This window comes from Nerophis lumbriciformis, linkage group LG11, assembly GCF_033978685.3.
Source record: "Nerophis lumbriciformis linkage group LG11, RoL_Nlum_v2.1, whole genome shotgun sequence".
Classification (NCBI taxonomy): Eukaryota; Metazoa; Chordata; class Actinopteri; order Syngnathiformes; family Syngnathidae; genus Nerophis; species Nerophis lumbriciformis.
In genome coordinates this window covers 41,338,762-41,352,978 of record NC_084558.2, presented here as the reverse complement: position 1 = coordinate 41,352,978, position 14,217 = coordinate 41,338,762, and the positions used below count along the sequence as shown (strand labels likewise).

The following is a 14,217-nucleotide window of genomic DNA, read 5'->3' as shown; positions in this document are numbered from 1 at the left end:
CAGTTTTATTCACAGTTTATTTTATATATATATATATATATTATATATATACATCAGTTTTATATATATATATATATATATATATATATATATATATATATATATATATATATATTATATATATACATCAGTTTTATATATATATATATATATATATATATATATATATATATATATATATATATATATATATATATATATATATATATATATATCAGTTATATGATATATATATATCAGCTTTTTTATATATATATATATATATATATATAAAACTGATATATATACATATATATCAGCTTTTTCATATATATACAGTATATATAATTTTTTTTATAATATATATATATATCAGTTTTATATATATATATATATATATATATATATATCAGTTGTATATATATATATCAGTTGTATATATATATAAATATATATGAATAAGCGGTAGGAAATGGATGGATGGATGGATATATACAGTCAAGAAAATAAGTATTTGAACACCCTGCTATTTTGCAAGTTCTCCCACTTAGAAATCATGGAGGGGTCTGAAATTTTCATGGTAGGTGCATGTCCACTGTATGAGAGATAACCTAAAAAGAAAAATTCAGAAATCACAATCTATGATTTTTTAACAATTTATTTGTGTGATACAGCTGAAAATAAGTATTTGAACACTAACATTAATATTTGGTAGAGTAGCCTTTGTTTGCAATTACAGAGGTCAAACGTTTCCTGTAGTTCTTCACCAGGTTCGCACAGACTGCAGGAGGGATTTTGGCCCACTCCTCCACACAGATCTTCTCTAGATCAGTCAGGTTTCTGGGCTGTCGCTGAGTAACACAGACTTTCAGCTCCCTCCAAAGATTTTCAATTGGATTTAGGTCTGGAGACTGGGTAGGCCACTCCAGAACCTTGATATGGTTCTTACGAAGCCACTTCTTGGTTTTCCTGGCTGTGTGCTTTGGGTCATTGTCATGTTGGAAGATCCAGCCATGACTCATCTTCAATGATCTGACTGAGGGAAGGAGGTTTTTGGCCAAAATCTCACAATACATGGCTGCACTCATCCTCTCCTTAATGCAGTACAGTCGTCCTGTCCCATGAGCAGAAAAACACCCCCAAAGCATGATGCTACCACCCCCATGCTTCACAGTAGGATGGTGTTCTTGGGATGGTACGCATCATTCTTCTTCCTCCAAACACGCATAGTGGAATTATGACCAAAAAGGTAAATTTTGGTCTCATCTGTCCACAAAACGTTCTCCCATGACTCCTCTGGATCATCCAAATGGTCATTGGCAACCTTAAGACGGGCCTTAACATGTGCTGGTTTAAGCAGGGGAACCTTCCGTGCCATGCATGATTTCAAACCATGACGTCTTAGTGTATTACCAACAGTGACCATGGAAACAGTGGTCTCAGCTCTTTTCAGGTCATTGACCAAGTCCTGCCGTGTAGTCCTGGGCTGATTCCTCACCTTTCTTAGCATCATTGAGACCCCACGAGGTGATATCTTGCATGGGGCTCCACTCCGATTGAGATTGACCGTCATGTTTAGCTTCTTCCATTTTCTAATGATTGCTCCAACAGTGGACCTTTTTTCACCAAGCTGCTTGGCAATTTCTCCGTAGCCCTTTCCATCCTTGTGGAGTTGTACAATTTTGTCTCTGGTGTCTTTGGATAGCTCTTTGGTCTTAGCCATGCTGAATGTTTGGGTCTTACTGATTGTATGGGGTGGACAGGTGTCTTTATGCAGCTAACGACCTCACACAGGTGCATCTGATTCAGGATAATACAGATGAGTGGAGGAGGACTTTTAAAGGCGGACTAGCAGGTCTTTGAGGGTCAGAATTCTAGCTGATAGACAGGTGTTCAAATACTTATTTTCAGCTGTATCACACAAATAAATTGTTAAAAAATCATAGATTGTGATTTCTGAATTTTTCTTTTTAGGTTATCTCTCATACAGTGGACATGCACCTACCGTGAAAATTTCAGACCCCTCCATGATTTCGAAGTGGGAGAACTTGCAAAATAGCAGGGTGTTCAAATACTTATTTTCTTGACTGTATATATCAGCTTTTTTATATATATATATATATATATATATATATATATATATATATATATATATATATATATATATATATATATATATATATATATATATATATATATAAAACTGATATATATACATATATATCAGCTTTTTTATATATATACAGTATATATAATTTTGTTATATATATATATGTGTGTGTGTGTGTATATATATATATATGTATATATATATATATATATATATGTACATACATCAGTTTTATATATATATATAAATATATATATATATATATATATATATATATCATATAACTGATATATATATATCAGTTATATGATATATATATATATATCAGTTATATGATATATATATGTTTTTTATATATATATATATATATATATATATATATCAGCTTTTTTATATATATACAGTATATATAATTTTGTGTGTATATATATATATATATATATATATATATATATATATATATCGGGTGGGATGGCCTTCTCTGTCCATTAATAGACAGTGTCATTGGTACATTTTTATTTACAAGGCTCTTCTGGGACTATTGCCCGAATAGATTTGTGCATTGATATCACAGAGAAGGACGAACTCTTGCACTTAGATCCAACGATCAGCTGTTGCTCTCTGTCCCTTTTGCTCGCTCTGAGCTAGGGAAAAAAGCTTTTGTCTATGCAGCTCCTTGTGCTTGGAACATGCTCCAAAGAGCCTGGAAGCTTACTGAATTGCTATCCATAAATGCTTTTTAAATCTAAACTGAGAGCATTTGAAGGAGCCTCGGTTATCTGTAACTGTTTTACTTGATATCCATCCTGTCATTTTAATGTGTAATGTCAATGTAATTTTATGTGTAACTCAGCTGCCTCTTGGCCAGGACTCCCTTGAAAAATAGGTTTGTATTCTCAGTGGTGGGATTTTTGGATGGATGGATATATTATTATTATTTATTATTAATATAATTAGAATTTACTTATTTTAGCACTGCGTAGTTGTATGTAAATGTATTTTTCTTCCAGTTTTTTGAGTCCTTTCTTTTGCAGTATATTTGGTTGTAATCAGCCTGATCGAAGTGTTGATAATAATCTTTGTGATTAACACACGCCTTCATGACATTTAACAAGGTGTATCCTGTTAACCTGGAAGTAGGTTTGATATAATTATTGAGTATCATTAAAATCAAGACTAAGATTACTAATTCAGTGTCAATATTTGAGTGGGTTCCGGTCCCCTCTGTAGTGGAAAGGTTGGGCCCCCAGGTCGAACGGTTGAGAACCCCTAAGCTCGGGCTTTAATGACCCAAAAGGGTGCATATGTAACGCTTGTTAACCCTTGTGTAATGTTCATATTGTTGTTACTTGTGGGTCTGATGGACCCGTTGCATTTTGTGGCTTTTAATGCCTCACAATCAGACACTTCTATGTTAAAATACTGAACAGATGTTTATTGGGATTAGGTAAACATCTGTTCAGTATTTTAACATAAAAGTGTTTGATTGTGAGGCATTAAAAGCCACAAAATGCAACGGGTCCATCAGACCCACAAACGCTGGCTGTGTAACAACAATATGAACGTTGCACGGAAAAATTTCTCTGCCAGTTTCTGCATCCCACAGGGATTCTTCTTTTGTGTTTCTGCACCTGCGGTTCCCATGCAAGGTTGCAACATTGTTTGTCAACACTGTCTGCTCTCATTTTCTCGCACATTTGACCCTCTGATGTTCTGTGTACCTACACTCTGTCCTCCTCCTGTCTCGGCTTGCTGTGAGTGTGAGTGTGAGTGTGTGTGTGTGTGTGTGTTGTACACAGAACATCAATTTCCACACTTCTATTACCGGACATCTTATATGTAATAGAAATGTGTAGGGTGGGTGTATGGTGTGTGGTCATTAAATATGTATTCTGATATATGCTCTTCACAGAAAATGAGCCAAAGTCAGTGTCTCAGTTTGAAAAATTAACCCGAACACCACACAAGTGCCTTCTTCCTCCAAGAAAAAGATTGTGCAAAGCTCAATGACAACATTCATTAGTTGTCTCCAAAAGTGCGATATTGATCCAAGTATCTTAGTTCCACTTAAATTGCGCTCTATTTGATAATACCAGCTGTCGATTGCCTACAGCAATGAAGCCTTTGCACACGATTGTGCAAAGCTCAATGACAACATTTATTAGTTGTCTCCAAAGGTGTAATATTGATCCAAGTATCTTAGTTCCACTTAAATTACGGTCTATTTGATAATACCAGCTGTCGATTGCCTGCACCACTCAGCCTCCTGTCAGCTTTGTTTACTGTAACTCAGCTTGTGTTTTGGTGAGAAAATGTGTTTGTTTGAACCGTTGAAACGTTCTGCGCCTTCTAGGGGTTAAGCCCCAGAGGAAGCTGCTTACCATCAGAATAAAGATGAACCTCCACATAGCTGTGGTAAAAGAAGGTTGCTTAGCTACAATAGCTGCTACCGCAGGACTGCAATCTTTGTGTCACAACAAAGCAGTAAATGTGTGTAATTAACTGGGACGTATGTGCATGTCATTTTTATGGACGCTCTGGGAAACAAAAGGTGAGCAAAAAACATGTAAAATAATATTTTAAATACAAATTAACTTTCTTCTGGAATGTTAGGTTTGTTGTTTTATGTCACAAAATACGTTCTGGAATTAAAGGTTCCTGTAGAAGTGTGTGGTTTGTGTTTCCACCGCATTTCACAGTTCATGGTAGTTTATACAAAACGTTTGGATAAGTGGTACAATATATTTCCACACTGTTACTATGAAAATAAACAGACAATAGTAGCTTGTATTTCTTTTAATATAGTGTAAGTAAATTAAATACAAAGCAATCAGATCAAAAACAATAGGATTCAAAAACAAAGTGTACTGAATAGGGTTGTAACGGTACGTGTATTTGTATTGAACCGTTTCGGTACGGGGGTTTCGGTTTGGTTCGGAGGTGTACCGAACGAGTTTCCACACGGACATTTTAAGTAGCGCACCGCACGTTGTGTAAACAATGCACACCGAGGCACAACACACGGCATGCTGGCAACGACCGGGCGAGGACAACATGCAAAAGCCAGAGCTGGAAGACCCTTCTGCCTTGTTAAGATCTCCCATTTGGGAACACTTCGGTGCGATACAACAATGGAGGGCGGAGGTTTGCCGACATTGTTCAGCAGCAGCAGTTATGCTTCTGACAACACGTCAAACATGCTAACCCATTTGAAGCGTCACCACCGCATTCAAGCAGCCTCTCCTCGGCGAGTCAGGCAGGGCTAAAGCAATAACAAATTGCATTAAAAACTAGATTTTGATGGTGGAAGAACAATGAGCCCATATACTGTATCCTCTTCCTGCCAAGTTAGCCAGGCTGGGGGGGGGGGGGGGGGGGGGGGGGAGTTAATCTGAGGCTGAGTTGACTTGAAACTGTTTAATGTTGCACTTTTTATAAGTAGAAGAAAAGTTGTGTCATTTTATTTAATCCGAGCAACAACTTGAGGCAGTTTAATGTGGATTAAGGTGGACCCCGACTTAAACAGGTTGAACAACTTATTGGGGTGTTACCATTTAGTGGTCAATTGTACCGAATATATACTGTACTGTGCAATCTACTAATAAAAGTCTCAATCAATCAATCAAAAAAAGCACTTTATATGTAGAAAAGTTTTGTTAAGAAACCATTCTGAGCCTTATCTTATTTAGTTTTTATTTTATATATGTTGACCACATTAAAGGGAATAAGCGGTAGAAAATGGATAGATGGATGGATGTTTTCTTACTGTACCGAAAATGAACCGAACTGTGTCCTCTAAACCGAGGTACGTACCGAACCGACATTTTTGTGTACCGTTACACCCCTAGTACTGAATTATTCATACAAAGTCGTGCCCTCAGTAAAGGATACATTTGTGAAGGTCATGGGGTCCTTTTGGTCCATTTCAGCTGTAAACAAGAAAATATAAAGAATAAATGTCAGTGTTTATCTCACACAACAACATAAATGCATCAGATTTAGCATTAGCTCGTTAGCATTAGCATTCAATTCACTTGGGTTGAGACAAATAGCTACACAAATGGTGTGTGAATGACTACTTTTACAAGATGTAACATTGTACAAAGTGAACATTTGATGTGTTCCACTCCTGCCTCCTTCATTTCACATTTATCCAATTAAGTCTCAGAGTAGTAATCACCGCTTTGAGTCCTGGCTGAATACTTCATATTCCTCTCTAAAATTGTTTAAAAGAGTCCGCCCACTTCTCGTAGCTTTGTATATTGAAATGAAGTTTGTAAAAAAGATAATAAACTGCATATAGTTTAAGGACTATACAAGTAAAAACACGTAGTTCTACTAATAGCGTTCTTCAGCACAAAAGTTTCTGCAAGTCGAAAGTTCCTTTTGTTTCTCTTTCTCTCCGTTGTCAAGTATGTTGTACTAAAAATGCAGAAGAAATGGGCAATAAGCAAGTCGTCTAGCATTCTGTAATGGCGGTTGTTGGGAACGGCCCTAACTGTGTTTGACCAATCAGCGGTCGACAGCCCCCTCTAAAGTTCCTGGAACTATTCGACGGTCCCATCTCGTGACTGGGAACTAAAATTAGTTACTGTGGAACTAAATATACCTCGTTAGTTTTGGTGCAAACACAGAGGGAACTTTATTGTCCTGGGTAAATGGGAAAGTTCCTGAAAAAAGTTATTGTGGTGGAAAAGGGTCTAAAGACTGCCACCTCTAAGTGCTTTCAGCTGGGGTGGAGAAGAGCGATACATGCTTGCTTTTTTGGGAAAAAACAGAATCTAGAGGTGTATGAATATCAGCTACTATAATTTCTGGGCTATAGAACGTACCGGCATTTAATTTTAGAAGAAATAAATATTTTACAAGTATTAGCCGCACCGTTTATTTACATGCTTTGTTTCCGAAAGGTGCTTGTAAAATACAGTAAAACGGCTGATCAAACAAAACAGAAGTCCTCGTCATGGACCCACTAGCTGCGGAGGCTAGTTCTTTAAAATGACTCAATAACTCAACGGTGACAATTTGGTGAATTTACAAAACTGAAACAATACAAAAATAATGCCATTGTAAGTTAATAATACTAACACAGACACTTGTAAACATGTTAGCATTAGAGATGTCCGATAATGGCTTTTTTGCCGATATCCAATATTCCGATATTGTCCAACTCTTAATTACCGATTCCGATATCAACCGATACCGATATATACAGTCGTGGAATTAACACATTAGTATGCCTAATTTTGTTGTGATGCCCCGCTGGATGCATTAAACAATGTAACAAGGTTTTCCAAACTAAATCAACTCAAGTTATGGAAAAAAAATGCCAATATGGCACTGCCATATTTATTATTGAAGTCACAAAGTGCATTATTTATTTTTAACAAGCCTCAAAACAGCAGCTTGGAATTTGGGACATGCTCTCCCTGAGAGAGCATGAGGAGGTTGAGGTGGGGGGGTAGGGGGTAGCGGGGGGGGGGGGGGGGGGTGTATATTGTAGCGTCCCGGAATAGTTAGTGCTGGAAGGGGTTCTGGGTATTTGTTCTGTTGTGTTTATGTTGTGTTACGGTGCAGATGTTCTCCCGAAATGTTTGTCATTCTTGTTTGGTGTGGGTTCACAGTGTGGCGCATATTTGTAACAGTGTTAAAGTTGTTTATACGGCCACCCTCAGTGTGACCTGTATGGCTGTTGACCAAGTATGCCTGGCATTCCCTTGTGTGTGTGAAAAGCCGTAGATATTATGTGATTGGGCCGGCACGCAAAGGCAGTGCCTTTAAGGTTTATTGGCGCTCTGTACTTCTCCCTACATCCGTGAACACAGCGGCGTTTTAAAAAGTTATAAATTTTACTTTTTGAAACTGATACCGATTAATTTTGAAACCGATACCGATAATTTCCGGTATTACATTTTAAAGCATTTATTGGCCGATAATATCGGCTGTCCGATATTATCGGACATCTCTAATTACATTACGATAGCACGTACAAATGCGCATGAAAACACTCCTGCAGACATCACGCATAAGTAAGCATGAATTGTTTTAGTTATATTGTTGAACTTAAAAACTTAGCTTTGAATATTGAATGAAGTATCCTTTAGAGCAGAAACACTGTAGACGAATAGTAAACGAAACGGGATATACTTCCGGTTCAAGGCGCAAAACGGGAAGTACATTTTTAGCAAGCAGTACCTACAGTGAGAAAACAGGTCCAAAAGATGGCGCCATAGCACAAACAATAACACGCGTTTTCGGTGTTACGTGAAAACTTTGTTGAATACAAAACACGATGGCCGTTAATGGAAAAAAAAGTCCATAAATTAGCCGCACCGTTTAATAAGCCACAGGATTCAAAGTGTTGGAAAAAAGTAACTGCTTATAGACTGCACTGCAAAAAGTCAGAGTTCAAAAACAAGTAAAAAAAAATAAAAAAATTAGGGGTATTTTATTTGAACTAAGCAAAATTATCTGCCAATAGAACAAGAAAATTTGGCTTGTCAAGACTTTCCAAAACAAGTAAAATTAGCTAACCTCAATGAACCTAAAAATACCTTAAAATAAGTATATTCTCATTAATAACAAGTGCACTTTTGTTGGTATAAAAAAAGAGATCTTTTTGCTCAATATGTTGAAAAATATTCTTAAATGAAGTAAATGCTAGTGCCATTATCTTGACATAATGATATGCGCTCGCATTACATTTCTTGAAACCAGCAAACTTATACTAAAAACTAATTTATTGTTCTTAATTTCAGAAAGGCAACAAGGCAACCGCTTGTTACTCTCGGAGTCTCCTAGCCGCTCAGGCAAATCATAGGGCAGTGGTTCTTAACCTTGTTGGAGGCACCGAACCCCACCAGTTTCAAATGCGCATTCACCGAACCCTTCTTTAGTGAAAAATTAAATGTTTTTTTCAAATTCAAGACAAAGTTATATGTTTTTGGTAACACTTTAGTATGGGGAACATATTCTAAGTAACAAAGACTTAATTTAGAGTTATTTGGTTAGGGTCAGGGTTAGAATAGAGGGTTAGGGTTATAATAAGGCTATGCCGAATAAGGCATTAATAAGTACTTAATAATGACTAGTTAAGAGCCAATATGTTACTAATTTGCATGTTAATAAGCAACTAATTAATGGTGAATATGCTCCCCATTTTAAAGTGTTACCATGTTTTTTTACTGGTGCATAAAATGAACCGTGCATGAACATCACCTTGTTCAAAGAACAAAACCAACACAGTGCATAAACTCACAACAAATTACACACCTGCAAATCACTGTGACTTCTGCTGTTGCCGTATCCGTAATACGCCGATAGGGAGAAGTTTTTATTTACACGATGAGTCGGGTGTGTCTTGACCTCCGCCGAACCCCTGAGCCCGACTCACCGAACCCCTAAGGTTCCATCGAACCCAGGTTAAGAACCACTGTCATATGGTCTAAAAATGCATTTTTCCATCAATAACATGACATCATCGCGACAAGTGCATGCTCTTTCAGTCAATTAGTGCGCATATATACAGCCCGGCCCCAAAATGTTTTAATAGTAATTTTGAAGAATTTATCTGAATGTGCATGAACTATTTCTGTTCAAAATGAACTGTCAGTTTACTGAACTGTGCCAACTGTACTACTATAGGAGTGCGTATTTTCTATTGTTTCATTGAAAATAAAACAGCAAAGTCCATTTGGCTGTCATCTGTTTTAATTATGAGACACAATTGTGTCAAAGTCATGATTTATTTTTTCATGCTTAAAATAAGAAATTATTACCGTATTTTTCTGAGTATAAGTCGCACCTGCCGAAAATGCATAATAAAAAAGGAAAAAAACATATACAAGTCGCACTGGAGCTCGGCCAAACTATAAAAAAAAACTGCGACTTATAGTCCGAAAAATACGGTACTTTAGACAAACAGTTTTATACTTGTGAGTGTTGATGCAACAGTTGATATTCTAGTTTCAAGCATGTTTTACTCAATATAGGTCATCAAATCTCAGCAACAAGCTGTAATATCTTACTGGGATCATTTAGGACCAAAACCCTTAAAACAAGTAAATCACTCTAACATAAAATCTGCTTAGTGAGAAGAATTATCTTATCAGACAGAAAATAAGCAAATATCACCCTTATTTGAGATATTTAATCTTACTTAGATTTCAGTTTTTGCAGTGTGGAAAATACGGTACATTTATAATGCATACACACAGGTGCATTGATGTCTTTGTTAGGTTTTTATTATATGCGAGGCAACTTTTATAAACGTCCCTTTTTTGTGTCTACTTGAGTCTTTTTCTGCAGAGTAAATCGAGCAAGCTGTGACCCTTAAAATACGGCTTTTAATCCCGCCGTCTGACGTTTGTGTTGTTTGACTTTCACGGCCAGATGTTTCTGGTTGTGCGTGGCGTTTCCTCGCATAAGTCCAGTTGAGGTTTGACAGCCAGGACATGACCGTGACTGGACATGGTACCGCCCCTTTGCATGGATCCTGCGATTCTCCTCGTCCTCGCTTGTTAAAGCACGACAAATATGCCGAAGATAGTAGGCTGTTTTTCAATAGTGGCTTTCCCTCTGTAGCGAGTTTTGAATGTTAGTTATTTCATATTACAGTTCGTCTCTTTTCCGCTGCAAGGTCCTACAACTATTGAGCACATTTAAAAATGAAATAACACATTCAACCTTTTATATCACCAAAATGATCACAAATTCCAAATAAAAGCACTTATACACACACAGAAATCCTTTAACCAAGTTTTATTTCATACATTAATAATAAAAAAGACCATATACTTCCTTTTCAAGAGCAATATTATTGATATTTAAATGTTTAAATATCTTTTTCTCTTTCAATTGGTTGATGTTTTGTAGCTCAACCAGTTAACTATTCATCTGTTCAACTACATAATGAAGAGGGCCGCAGTTTCAAGAGCCCAAGGTCTCAGGGGCCTTCAAAATGTGGATGTTTCTTTAGAAAGTGCCTCCACAGGTTATATACCATTGAAACTACGTTGACTTACTTACAAAGTACCGTATTTTTCGGAGTATAAGTCGCACCGGAGTATAAGTCGCACCTGTCGAAAATGCATAATAAAGAAGGGAAAAACATATATAAGTCGCACTGGAGTATAAGTCGCATTTTTGGGGGAAATTTATTTGATAAAAGCCAACACCAAGAATAGACATTTGAAAGGCAATTTAAAATAAATAAAGAATAGTGAACAAGAGGCTGAATAAGTGTACGTTATATGAGGCATAAATAACCAACTGAGAACGTGCCTGGTATGTTAACGTAACATATTATGGTAAGAGTCATTCAAATAACTATAACATATAGAACATGCTATACGTTTACCAAACAATCTGTCACTCCTAATCGCTAAATCCCATGAAATCTTATACGTCTAGTCTCTTACGTGAATGAGCTAAATAATAATATTTTACGGTAATGAATTTCACACATAAGTCGCTCCTGAGTATAAGTCACACCCCCGGCCAAACTATGAAAAAAACTGCGACTTATAGTCCGAAAAATACGGTAAACACATCAGCTTTCACACCGCACTGTCAATAAATCCATGATTCTCCCCTCGCTACTCGTTTCCAGCGTGTGCAGCTAGACAGATAGTTAACAGCATGAAGAAACGGAAGCTACATTTTGTCGATGATTGATGCTCCTTCTTTTGAATTATTTTTCTTCCTCAGTTTTGTTTCTTTATACGTCTTCCTTTATTGAGGTTTTAAAGACTGAAAATATAAATGCTACAAAAGTATAACTGTATCTTGCCCCAAGTGGAGGAGTTTAAGTACCGTATTTTTCGGACTATAAGTCGCAGTTTTTTTCATAGTTTGGTCGGGCTCCAGTGCGACTTATATATGTTTTTTTTCCTTCTTTATTATGCATTTTCGGCAGGTGCGACTTATACTCCGAAAAATACGGTACCTTGGAGTCTTGTTCACGAGTGAGGGAAGAGTGGATCATGAGATGGACAGGAGGATGTATCGATCCATCGTGGTGAAGAAGGAGCTGAGCCGGAAGGGAAAGCTCTCAATTTACCGGTCGATCTACGTTCCCATCCTCACTTATGGTCATGAGCTTTGGGTTATGGCTGAAAGGACAAGAGAGGGATACCTTAGAGATAGGGTGAGAAGCTCTGTCATTCGGCAGGAGCTCGGAGTAAAGCCGCTGCTCCTCCAACCGGTAGGAGGCCACGTGGAAGACCCAGGACACGTTGGGGGGGGGGGACTATGTCTCCCAGCTGGCCTGGGATTGCCTCGGGATCCCCCGGGAGGAGCTGGACGAAGTAGCTAGGGAGAGGGAAGTTTGGGCTTCTCTGCTTAGGCTGCTGCCCCCGCAACCTGACCTCGGATAATTGGAAGAAGATGAATGGATGGACGGAGGTTAAATTATTTCTTAATTATTAATTCCATGACCAATTTATAAATTTCAGGACATTTTTAATAATCTTTGATTAATATAATGAGACTTTTTTGCTTTATATCATGACCAATTTGTATTCTTCCTGACGTATTTATGTTGAAATAATTACATTGAAAATACTTACTAATGTTTTTATTCCTGAATATTATATTTATTTATTTTGTGACCGCTTTATATATTTAATTACCTTAAAAAAATATATATACAGTGTATATGATATTTTACATTTTTGTATGGTGGTTTTTTTTTTCAATGGCAATTTTTTTCATCCATCCATCCATTTGCTACCGCTTGTCCCTTTTTTCGTGATGCTCGTATGGTACTTTGAAATTTGCAAGTGTCAATCAGAAAGGAGGTGGGCGGGATCACTGACATGATTGGATGAACTACAGTGTAATACCTAGATGGGGCAATTCCTGAAGGAATTGCGTGTGAATGCTCCAATGCTGACGTTAAAACCGCAATCCTGGAATTTTTTTTCGAATTGTTGAAGTAGAGCACACAATTCCCAAACAGGCGGAATATTTTGAAGTTGGAACCGTTTGAATCAGATGAAAAATGTGGGAGTTGTGGAACTTTGAAGAATGTCCCATTGATTCCAATGGGAATTTCCCAAAAATTTGGGAATTTCGGGAAAAAAGCGGGAATCCTTTTGAAAATGGTAACAAACTCGAATGGTTTGAATGAGTTGAAATGGTCGGTGTTGGAATTTTTCAAATCGGTCGAGAAATGTTGAAGTAGTAACATGTTGAATTGAGAAATGGTATTACGGAATTCCTGGAATTTCAGGAAAACCGTGTATTTTTCCAGTTCAAAAAACAACTTTGTTTTTTTGTCCTATTTAAGAGGAATGTTTTGACGGTGGAACTTTGAAGAATGTCCCATTGATTTCAATGGGAATTTCCCCAAAATTTAGGAATTTCGGGAAAACTGGGAATTTTTGCAGTTCAAAAAACAACATAGTTTTTTTTGTCCTAATTAAGAGGAACGTTTTGACGGTGGAACGATTGAAATGCGTTGAAAAACGTGGAAGGAGTAGTCGCCAGAAAAAAAGGTGGAAATTGATCTTTGGAAAACCAGGATCTCTGGAAAATCCTGGAATTTTTTGGAACTTGGAAAAAATGTAGTTTCAATTTCCAGGATGGTGGAATGTGTCGAAGGTGCAATGGTTTGAATCGGTTGAAAAATGTGGAAATGGTGAAAAGTTTGTATGTATTGTACTTATATTGTACTTGTATTTTAAATTGTTTATCATTATGCCATTTTAACATTGTTGTGTATTTTCAATCCTGTGTGTAATTTTATTGTGGATGTGAAATGCTCCATAAAAGGACTACAGATGGAAATGAGCATGGTGCTAAATCTGGTGCAGCCATCTTCTTAATGTAACTCCACATTGTCCTTCAAGTAAACAAATACAAAAACTTTTTTTTTTTAAAGTTAGAAAAATGGCCAATTAATTTTGAATGGGAAAATGTCCTGGAAAACCTGGCATTCCGGAAAATCGGGGAATTTTTGGAATTTGTCAAGGGAAAGCTTGCGATTCCCGAATAGGCTGAACAGTTTGAAGTTGTAACTAGAGATGTCCGATAATGGCTTTTTTGCCGATATTGTCCAACTCTTAATTACCGATTCCGATATCAACCGATACCGATTTATACAGTCGTGGAATTAACACATTAGT

At 36.9% G+C, this 14,217-nt stretch overlaps 1 protein-coding gene across 5 annotated transcripts in view; it reads left to right on the top strand.

Annotated features, from left to right (window-relative positions):
• pald1a (phosphatase domain containing paladin 1a) overlaps positions 1–14,217 on the top strand; it is a 191,840-nt gene that overhangs the window by 176,247 nt on the left and 1,376 nt on the right. The window lies entirely within an intron of this gene.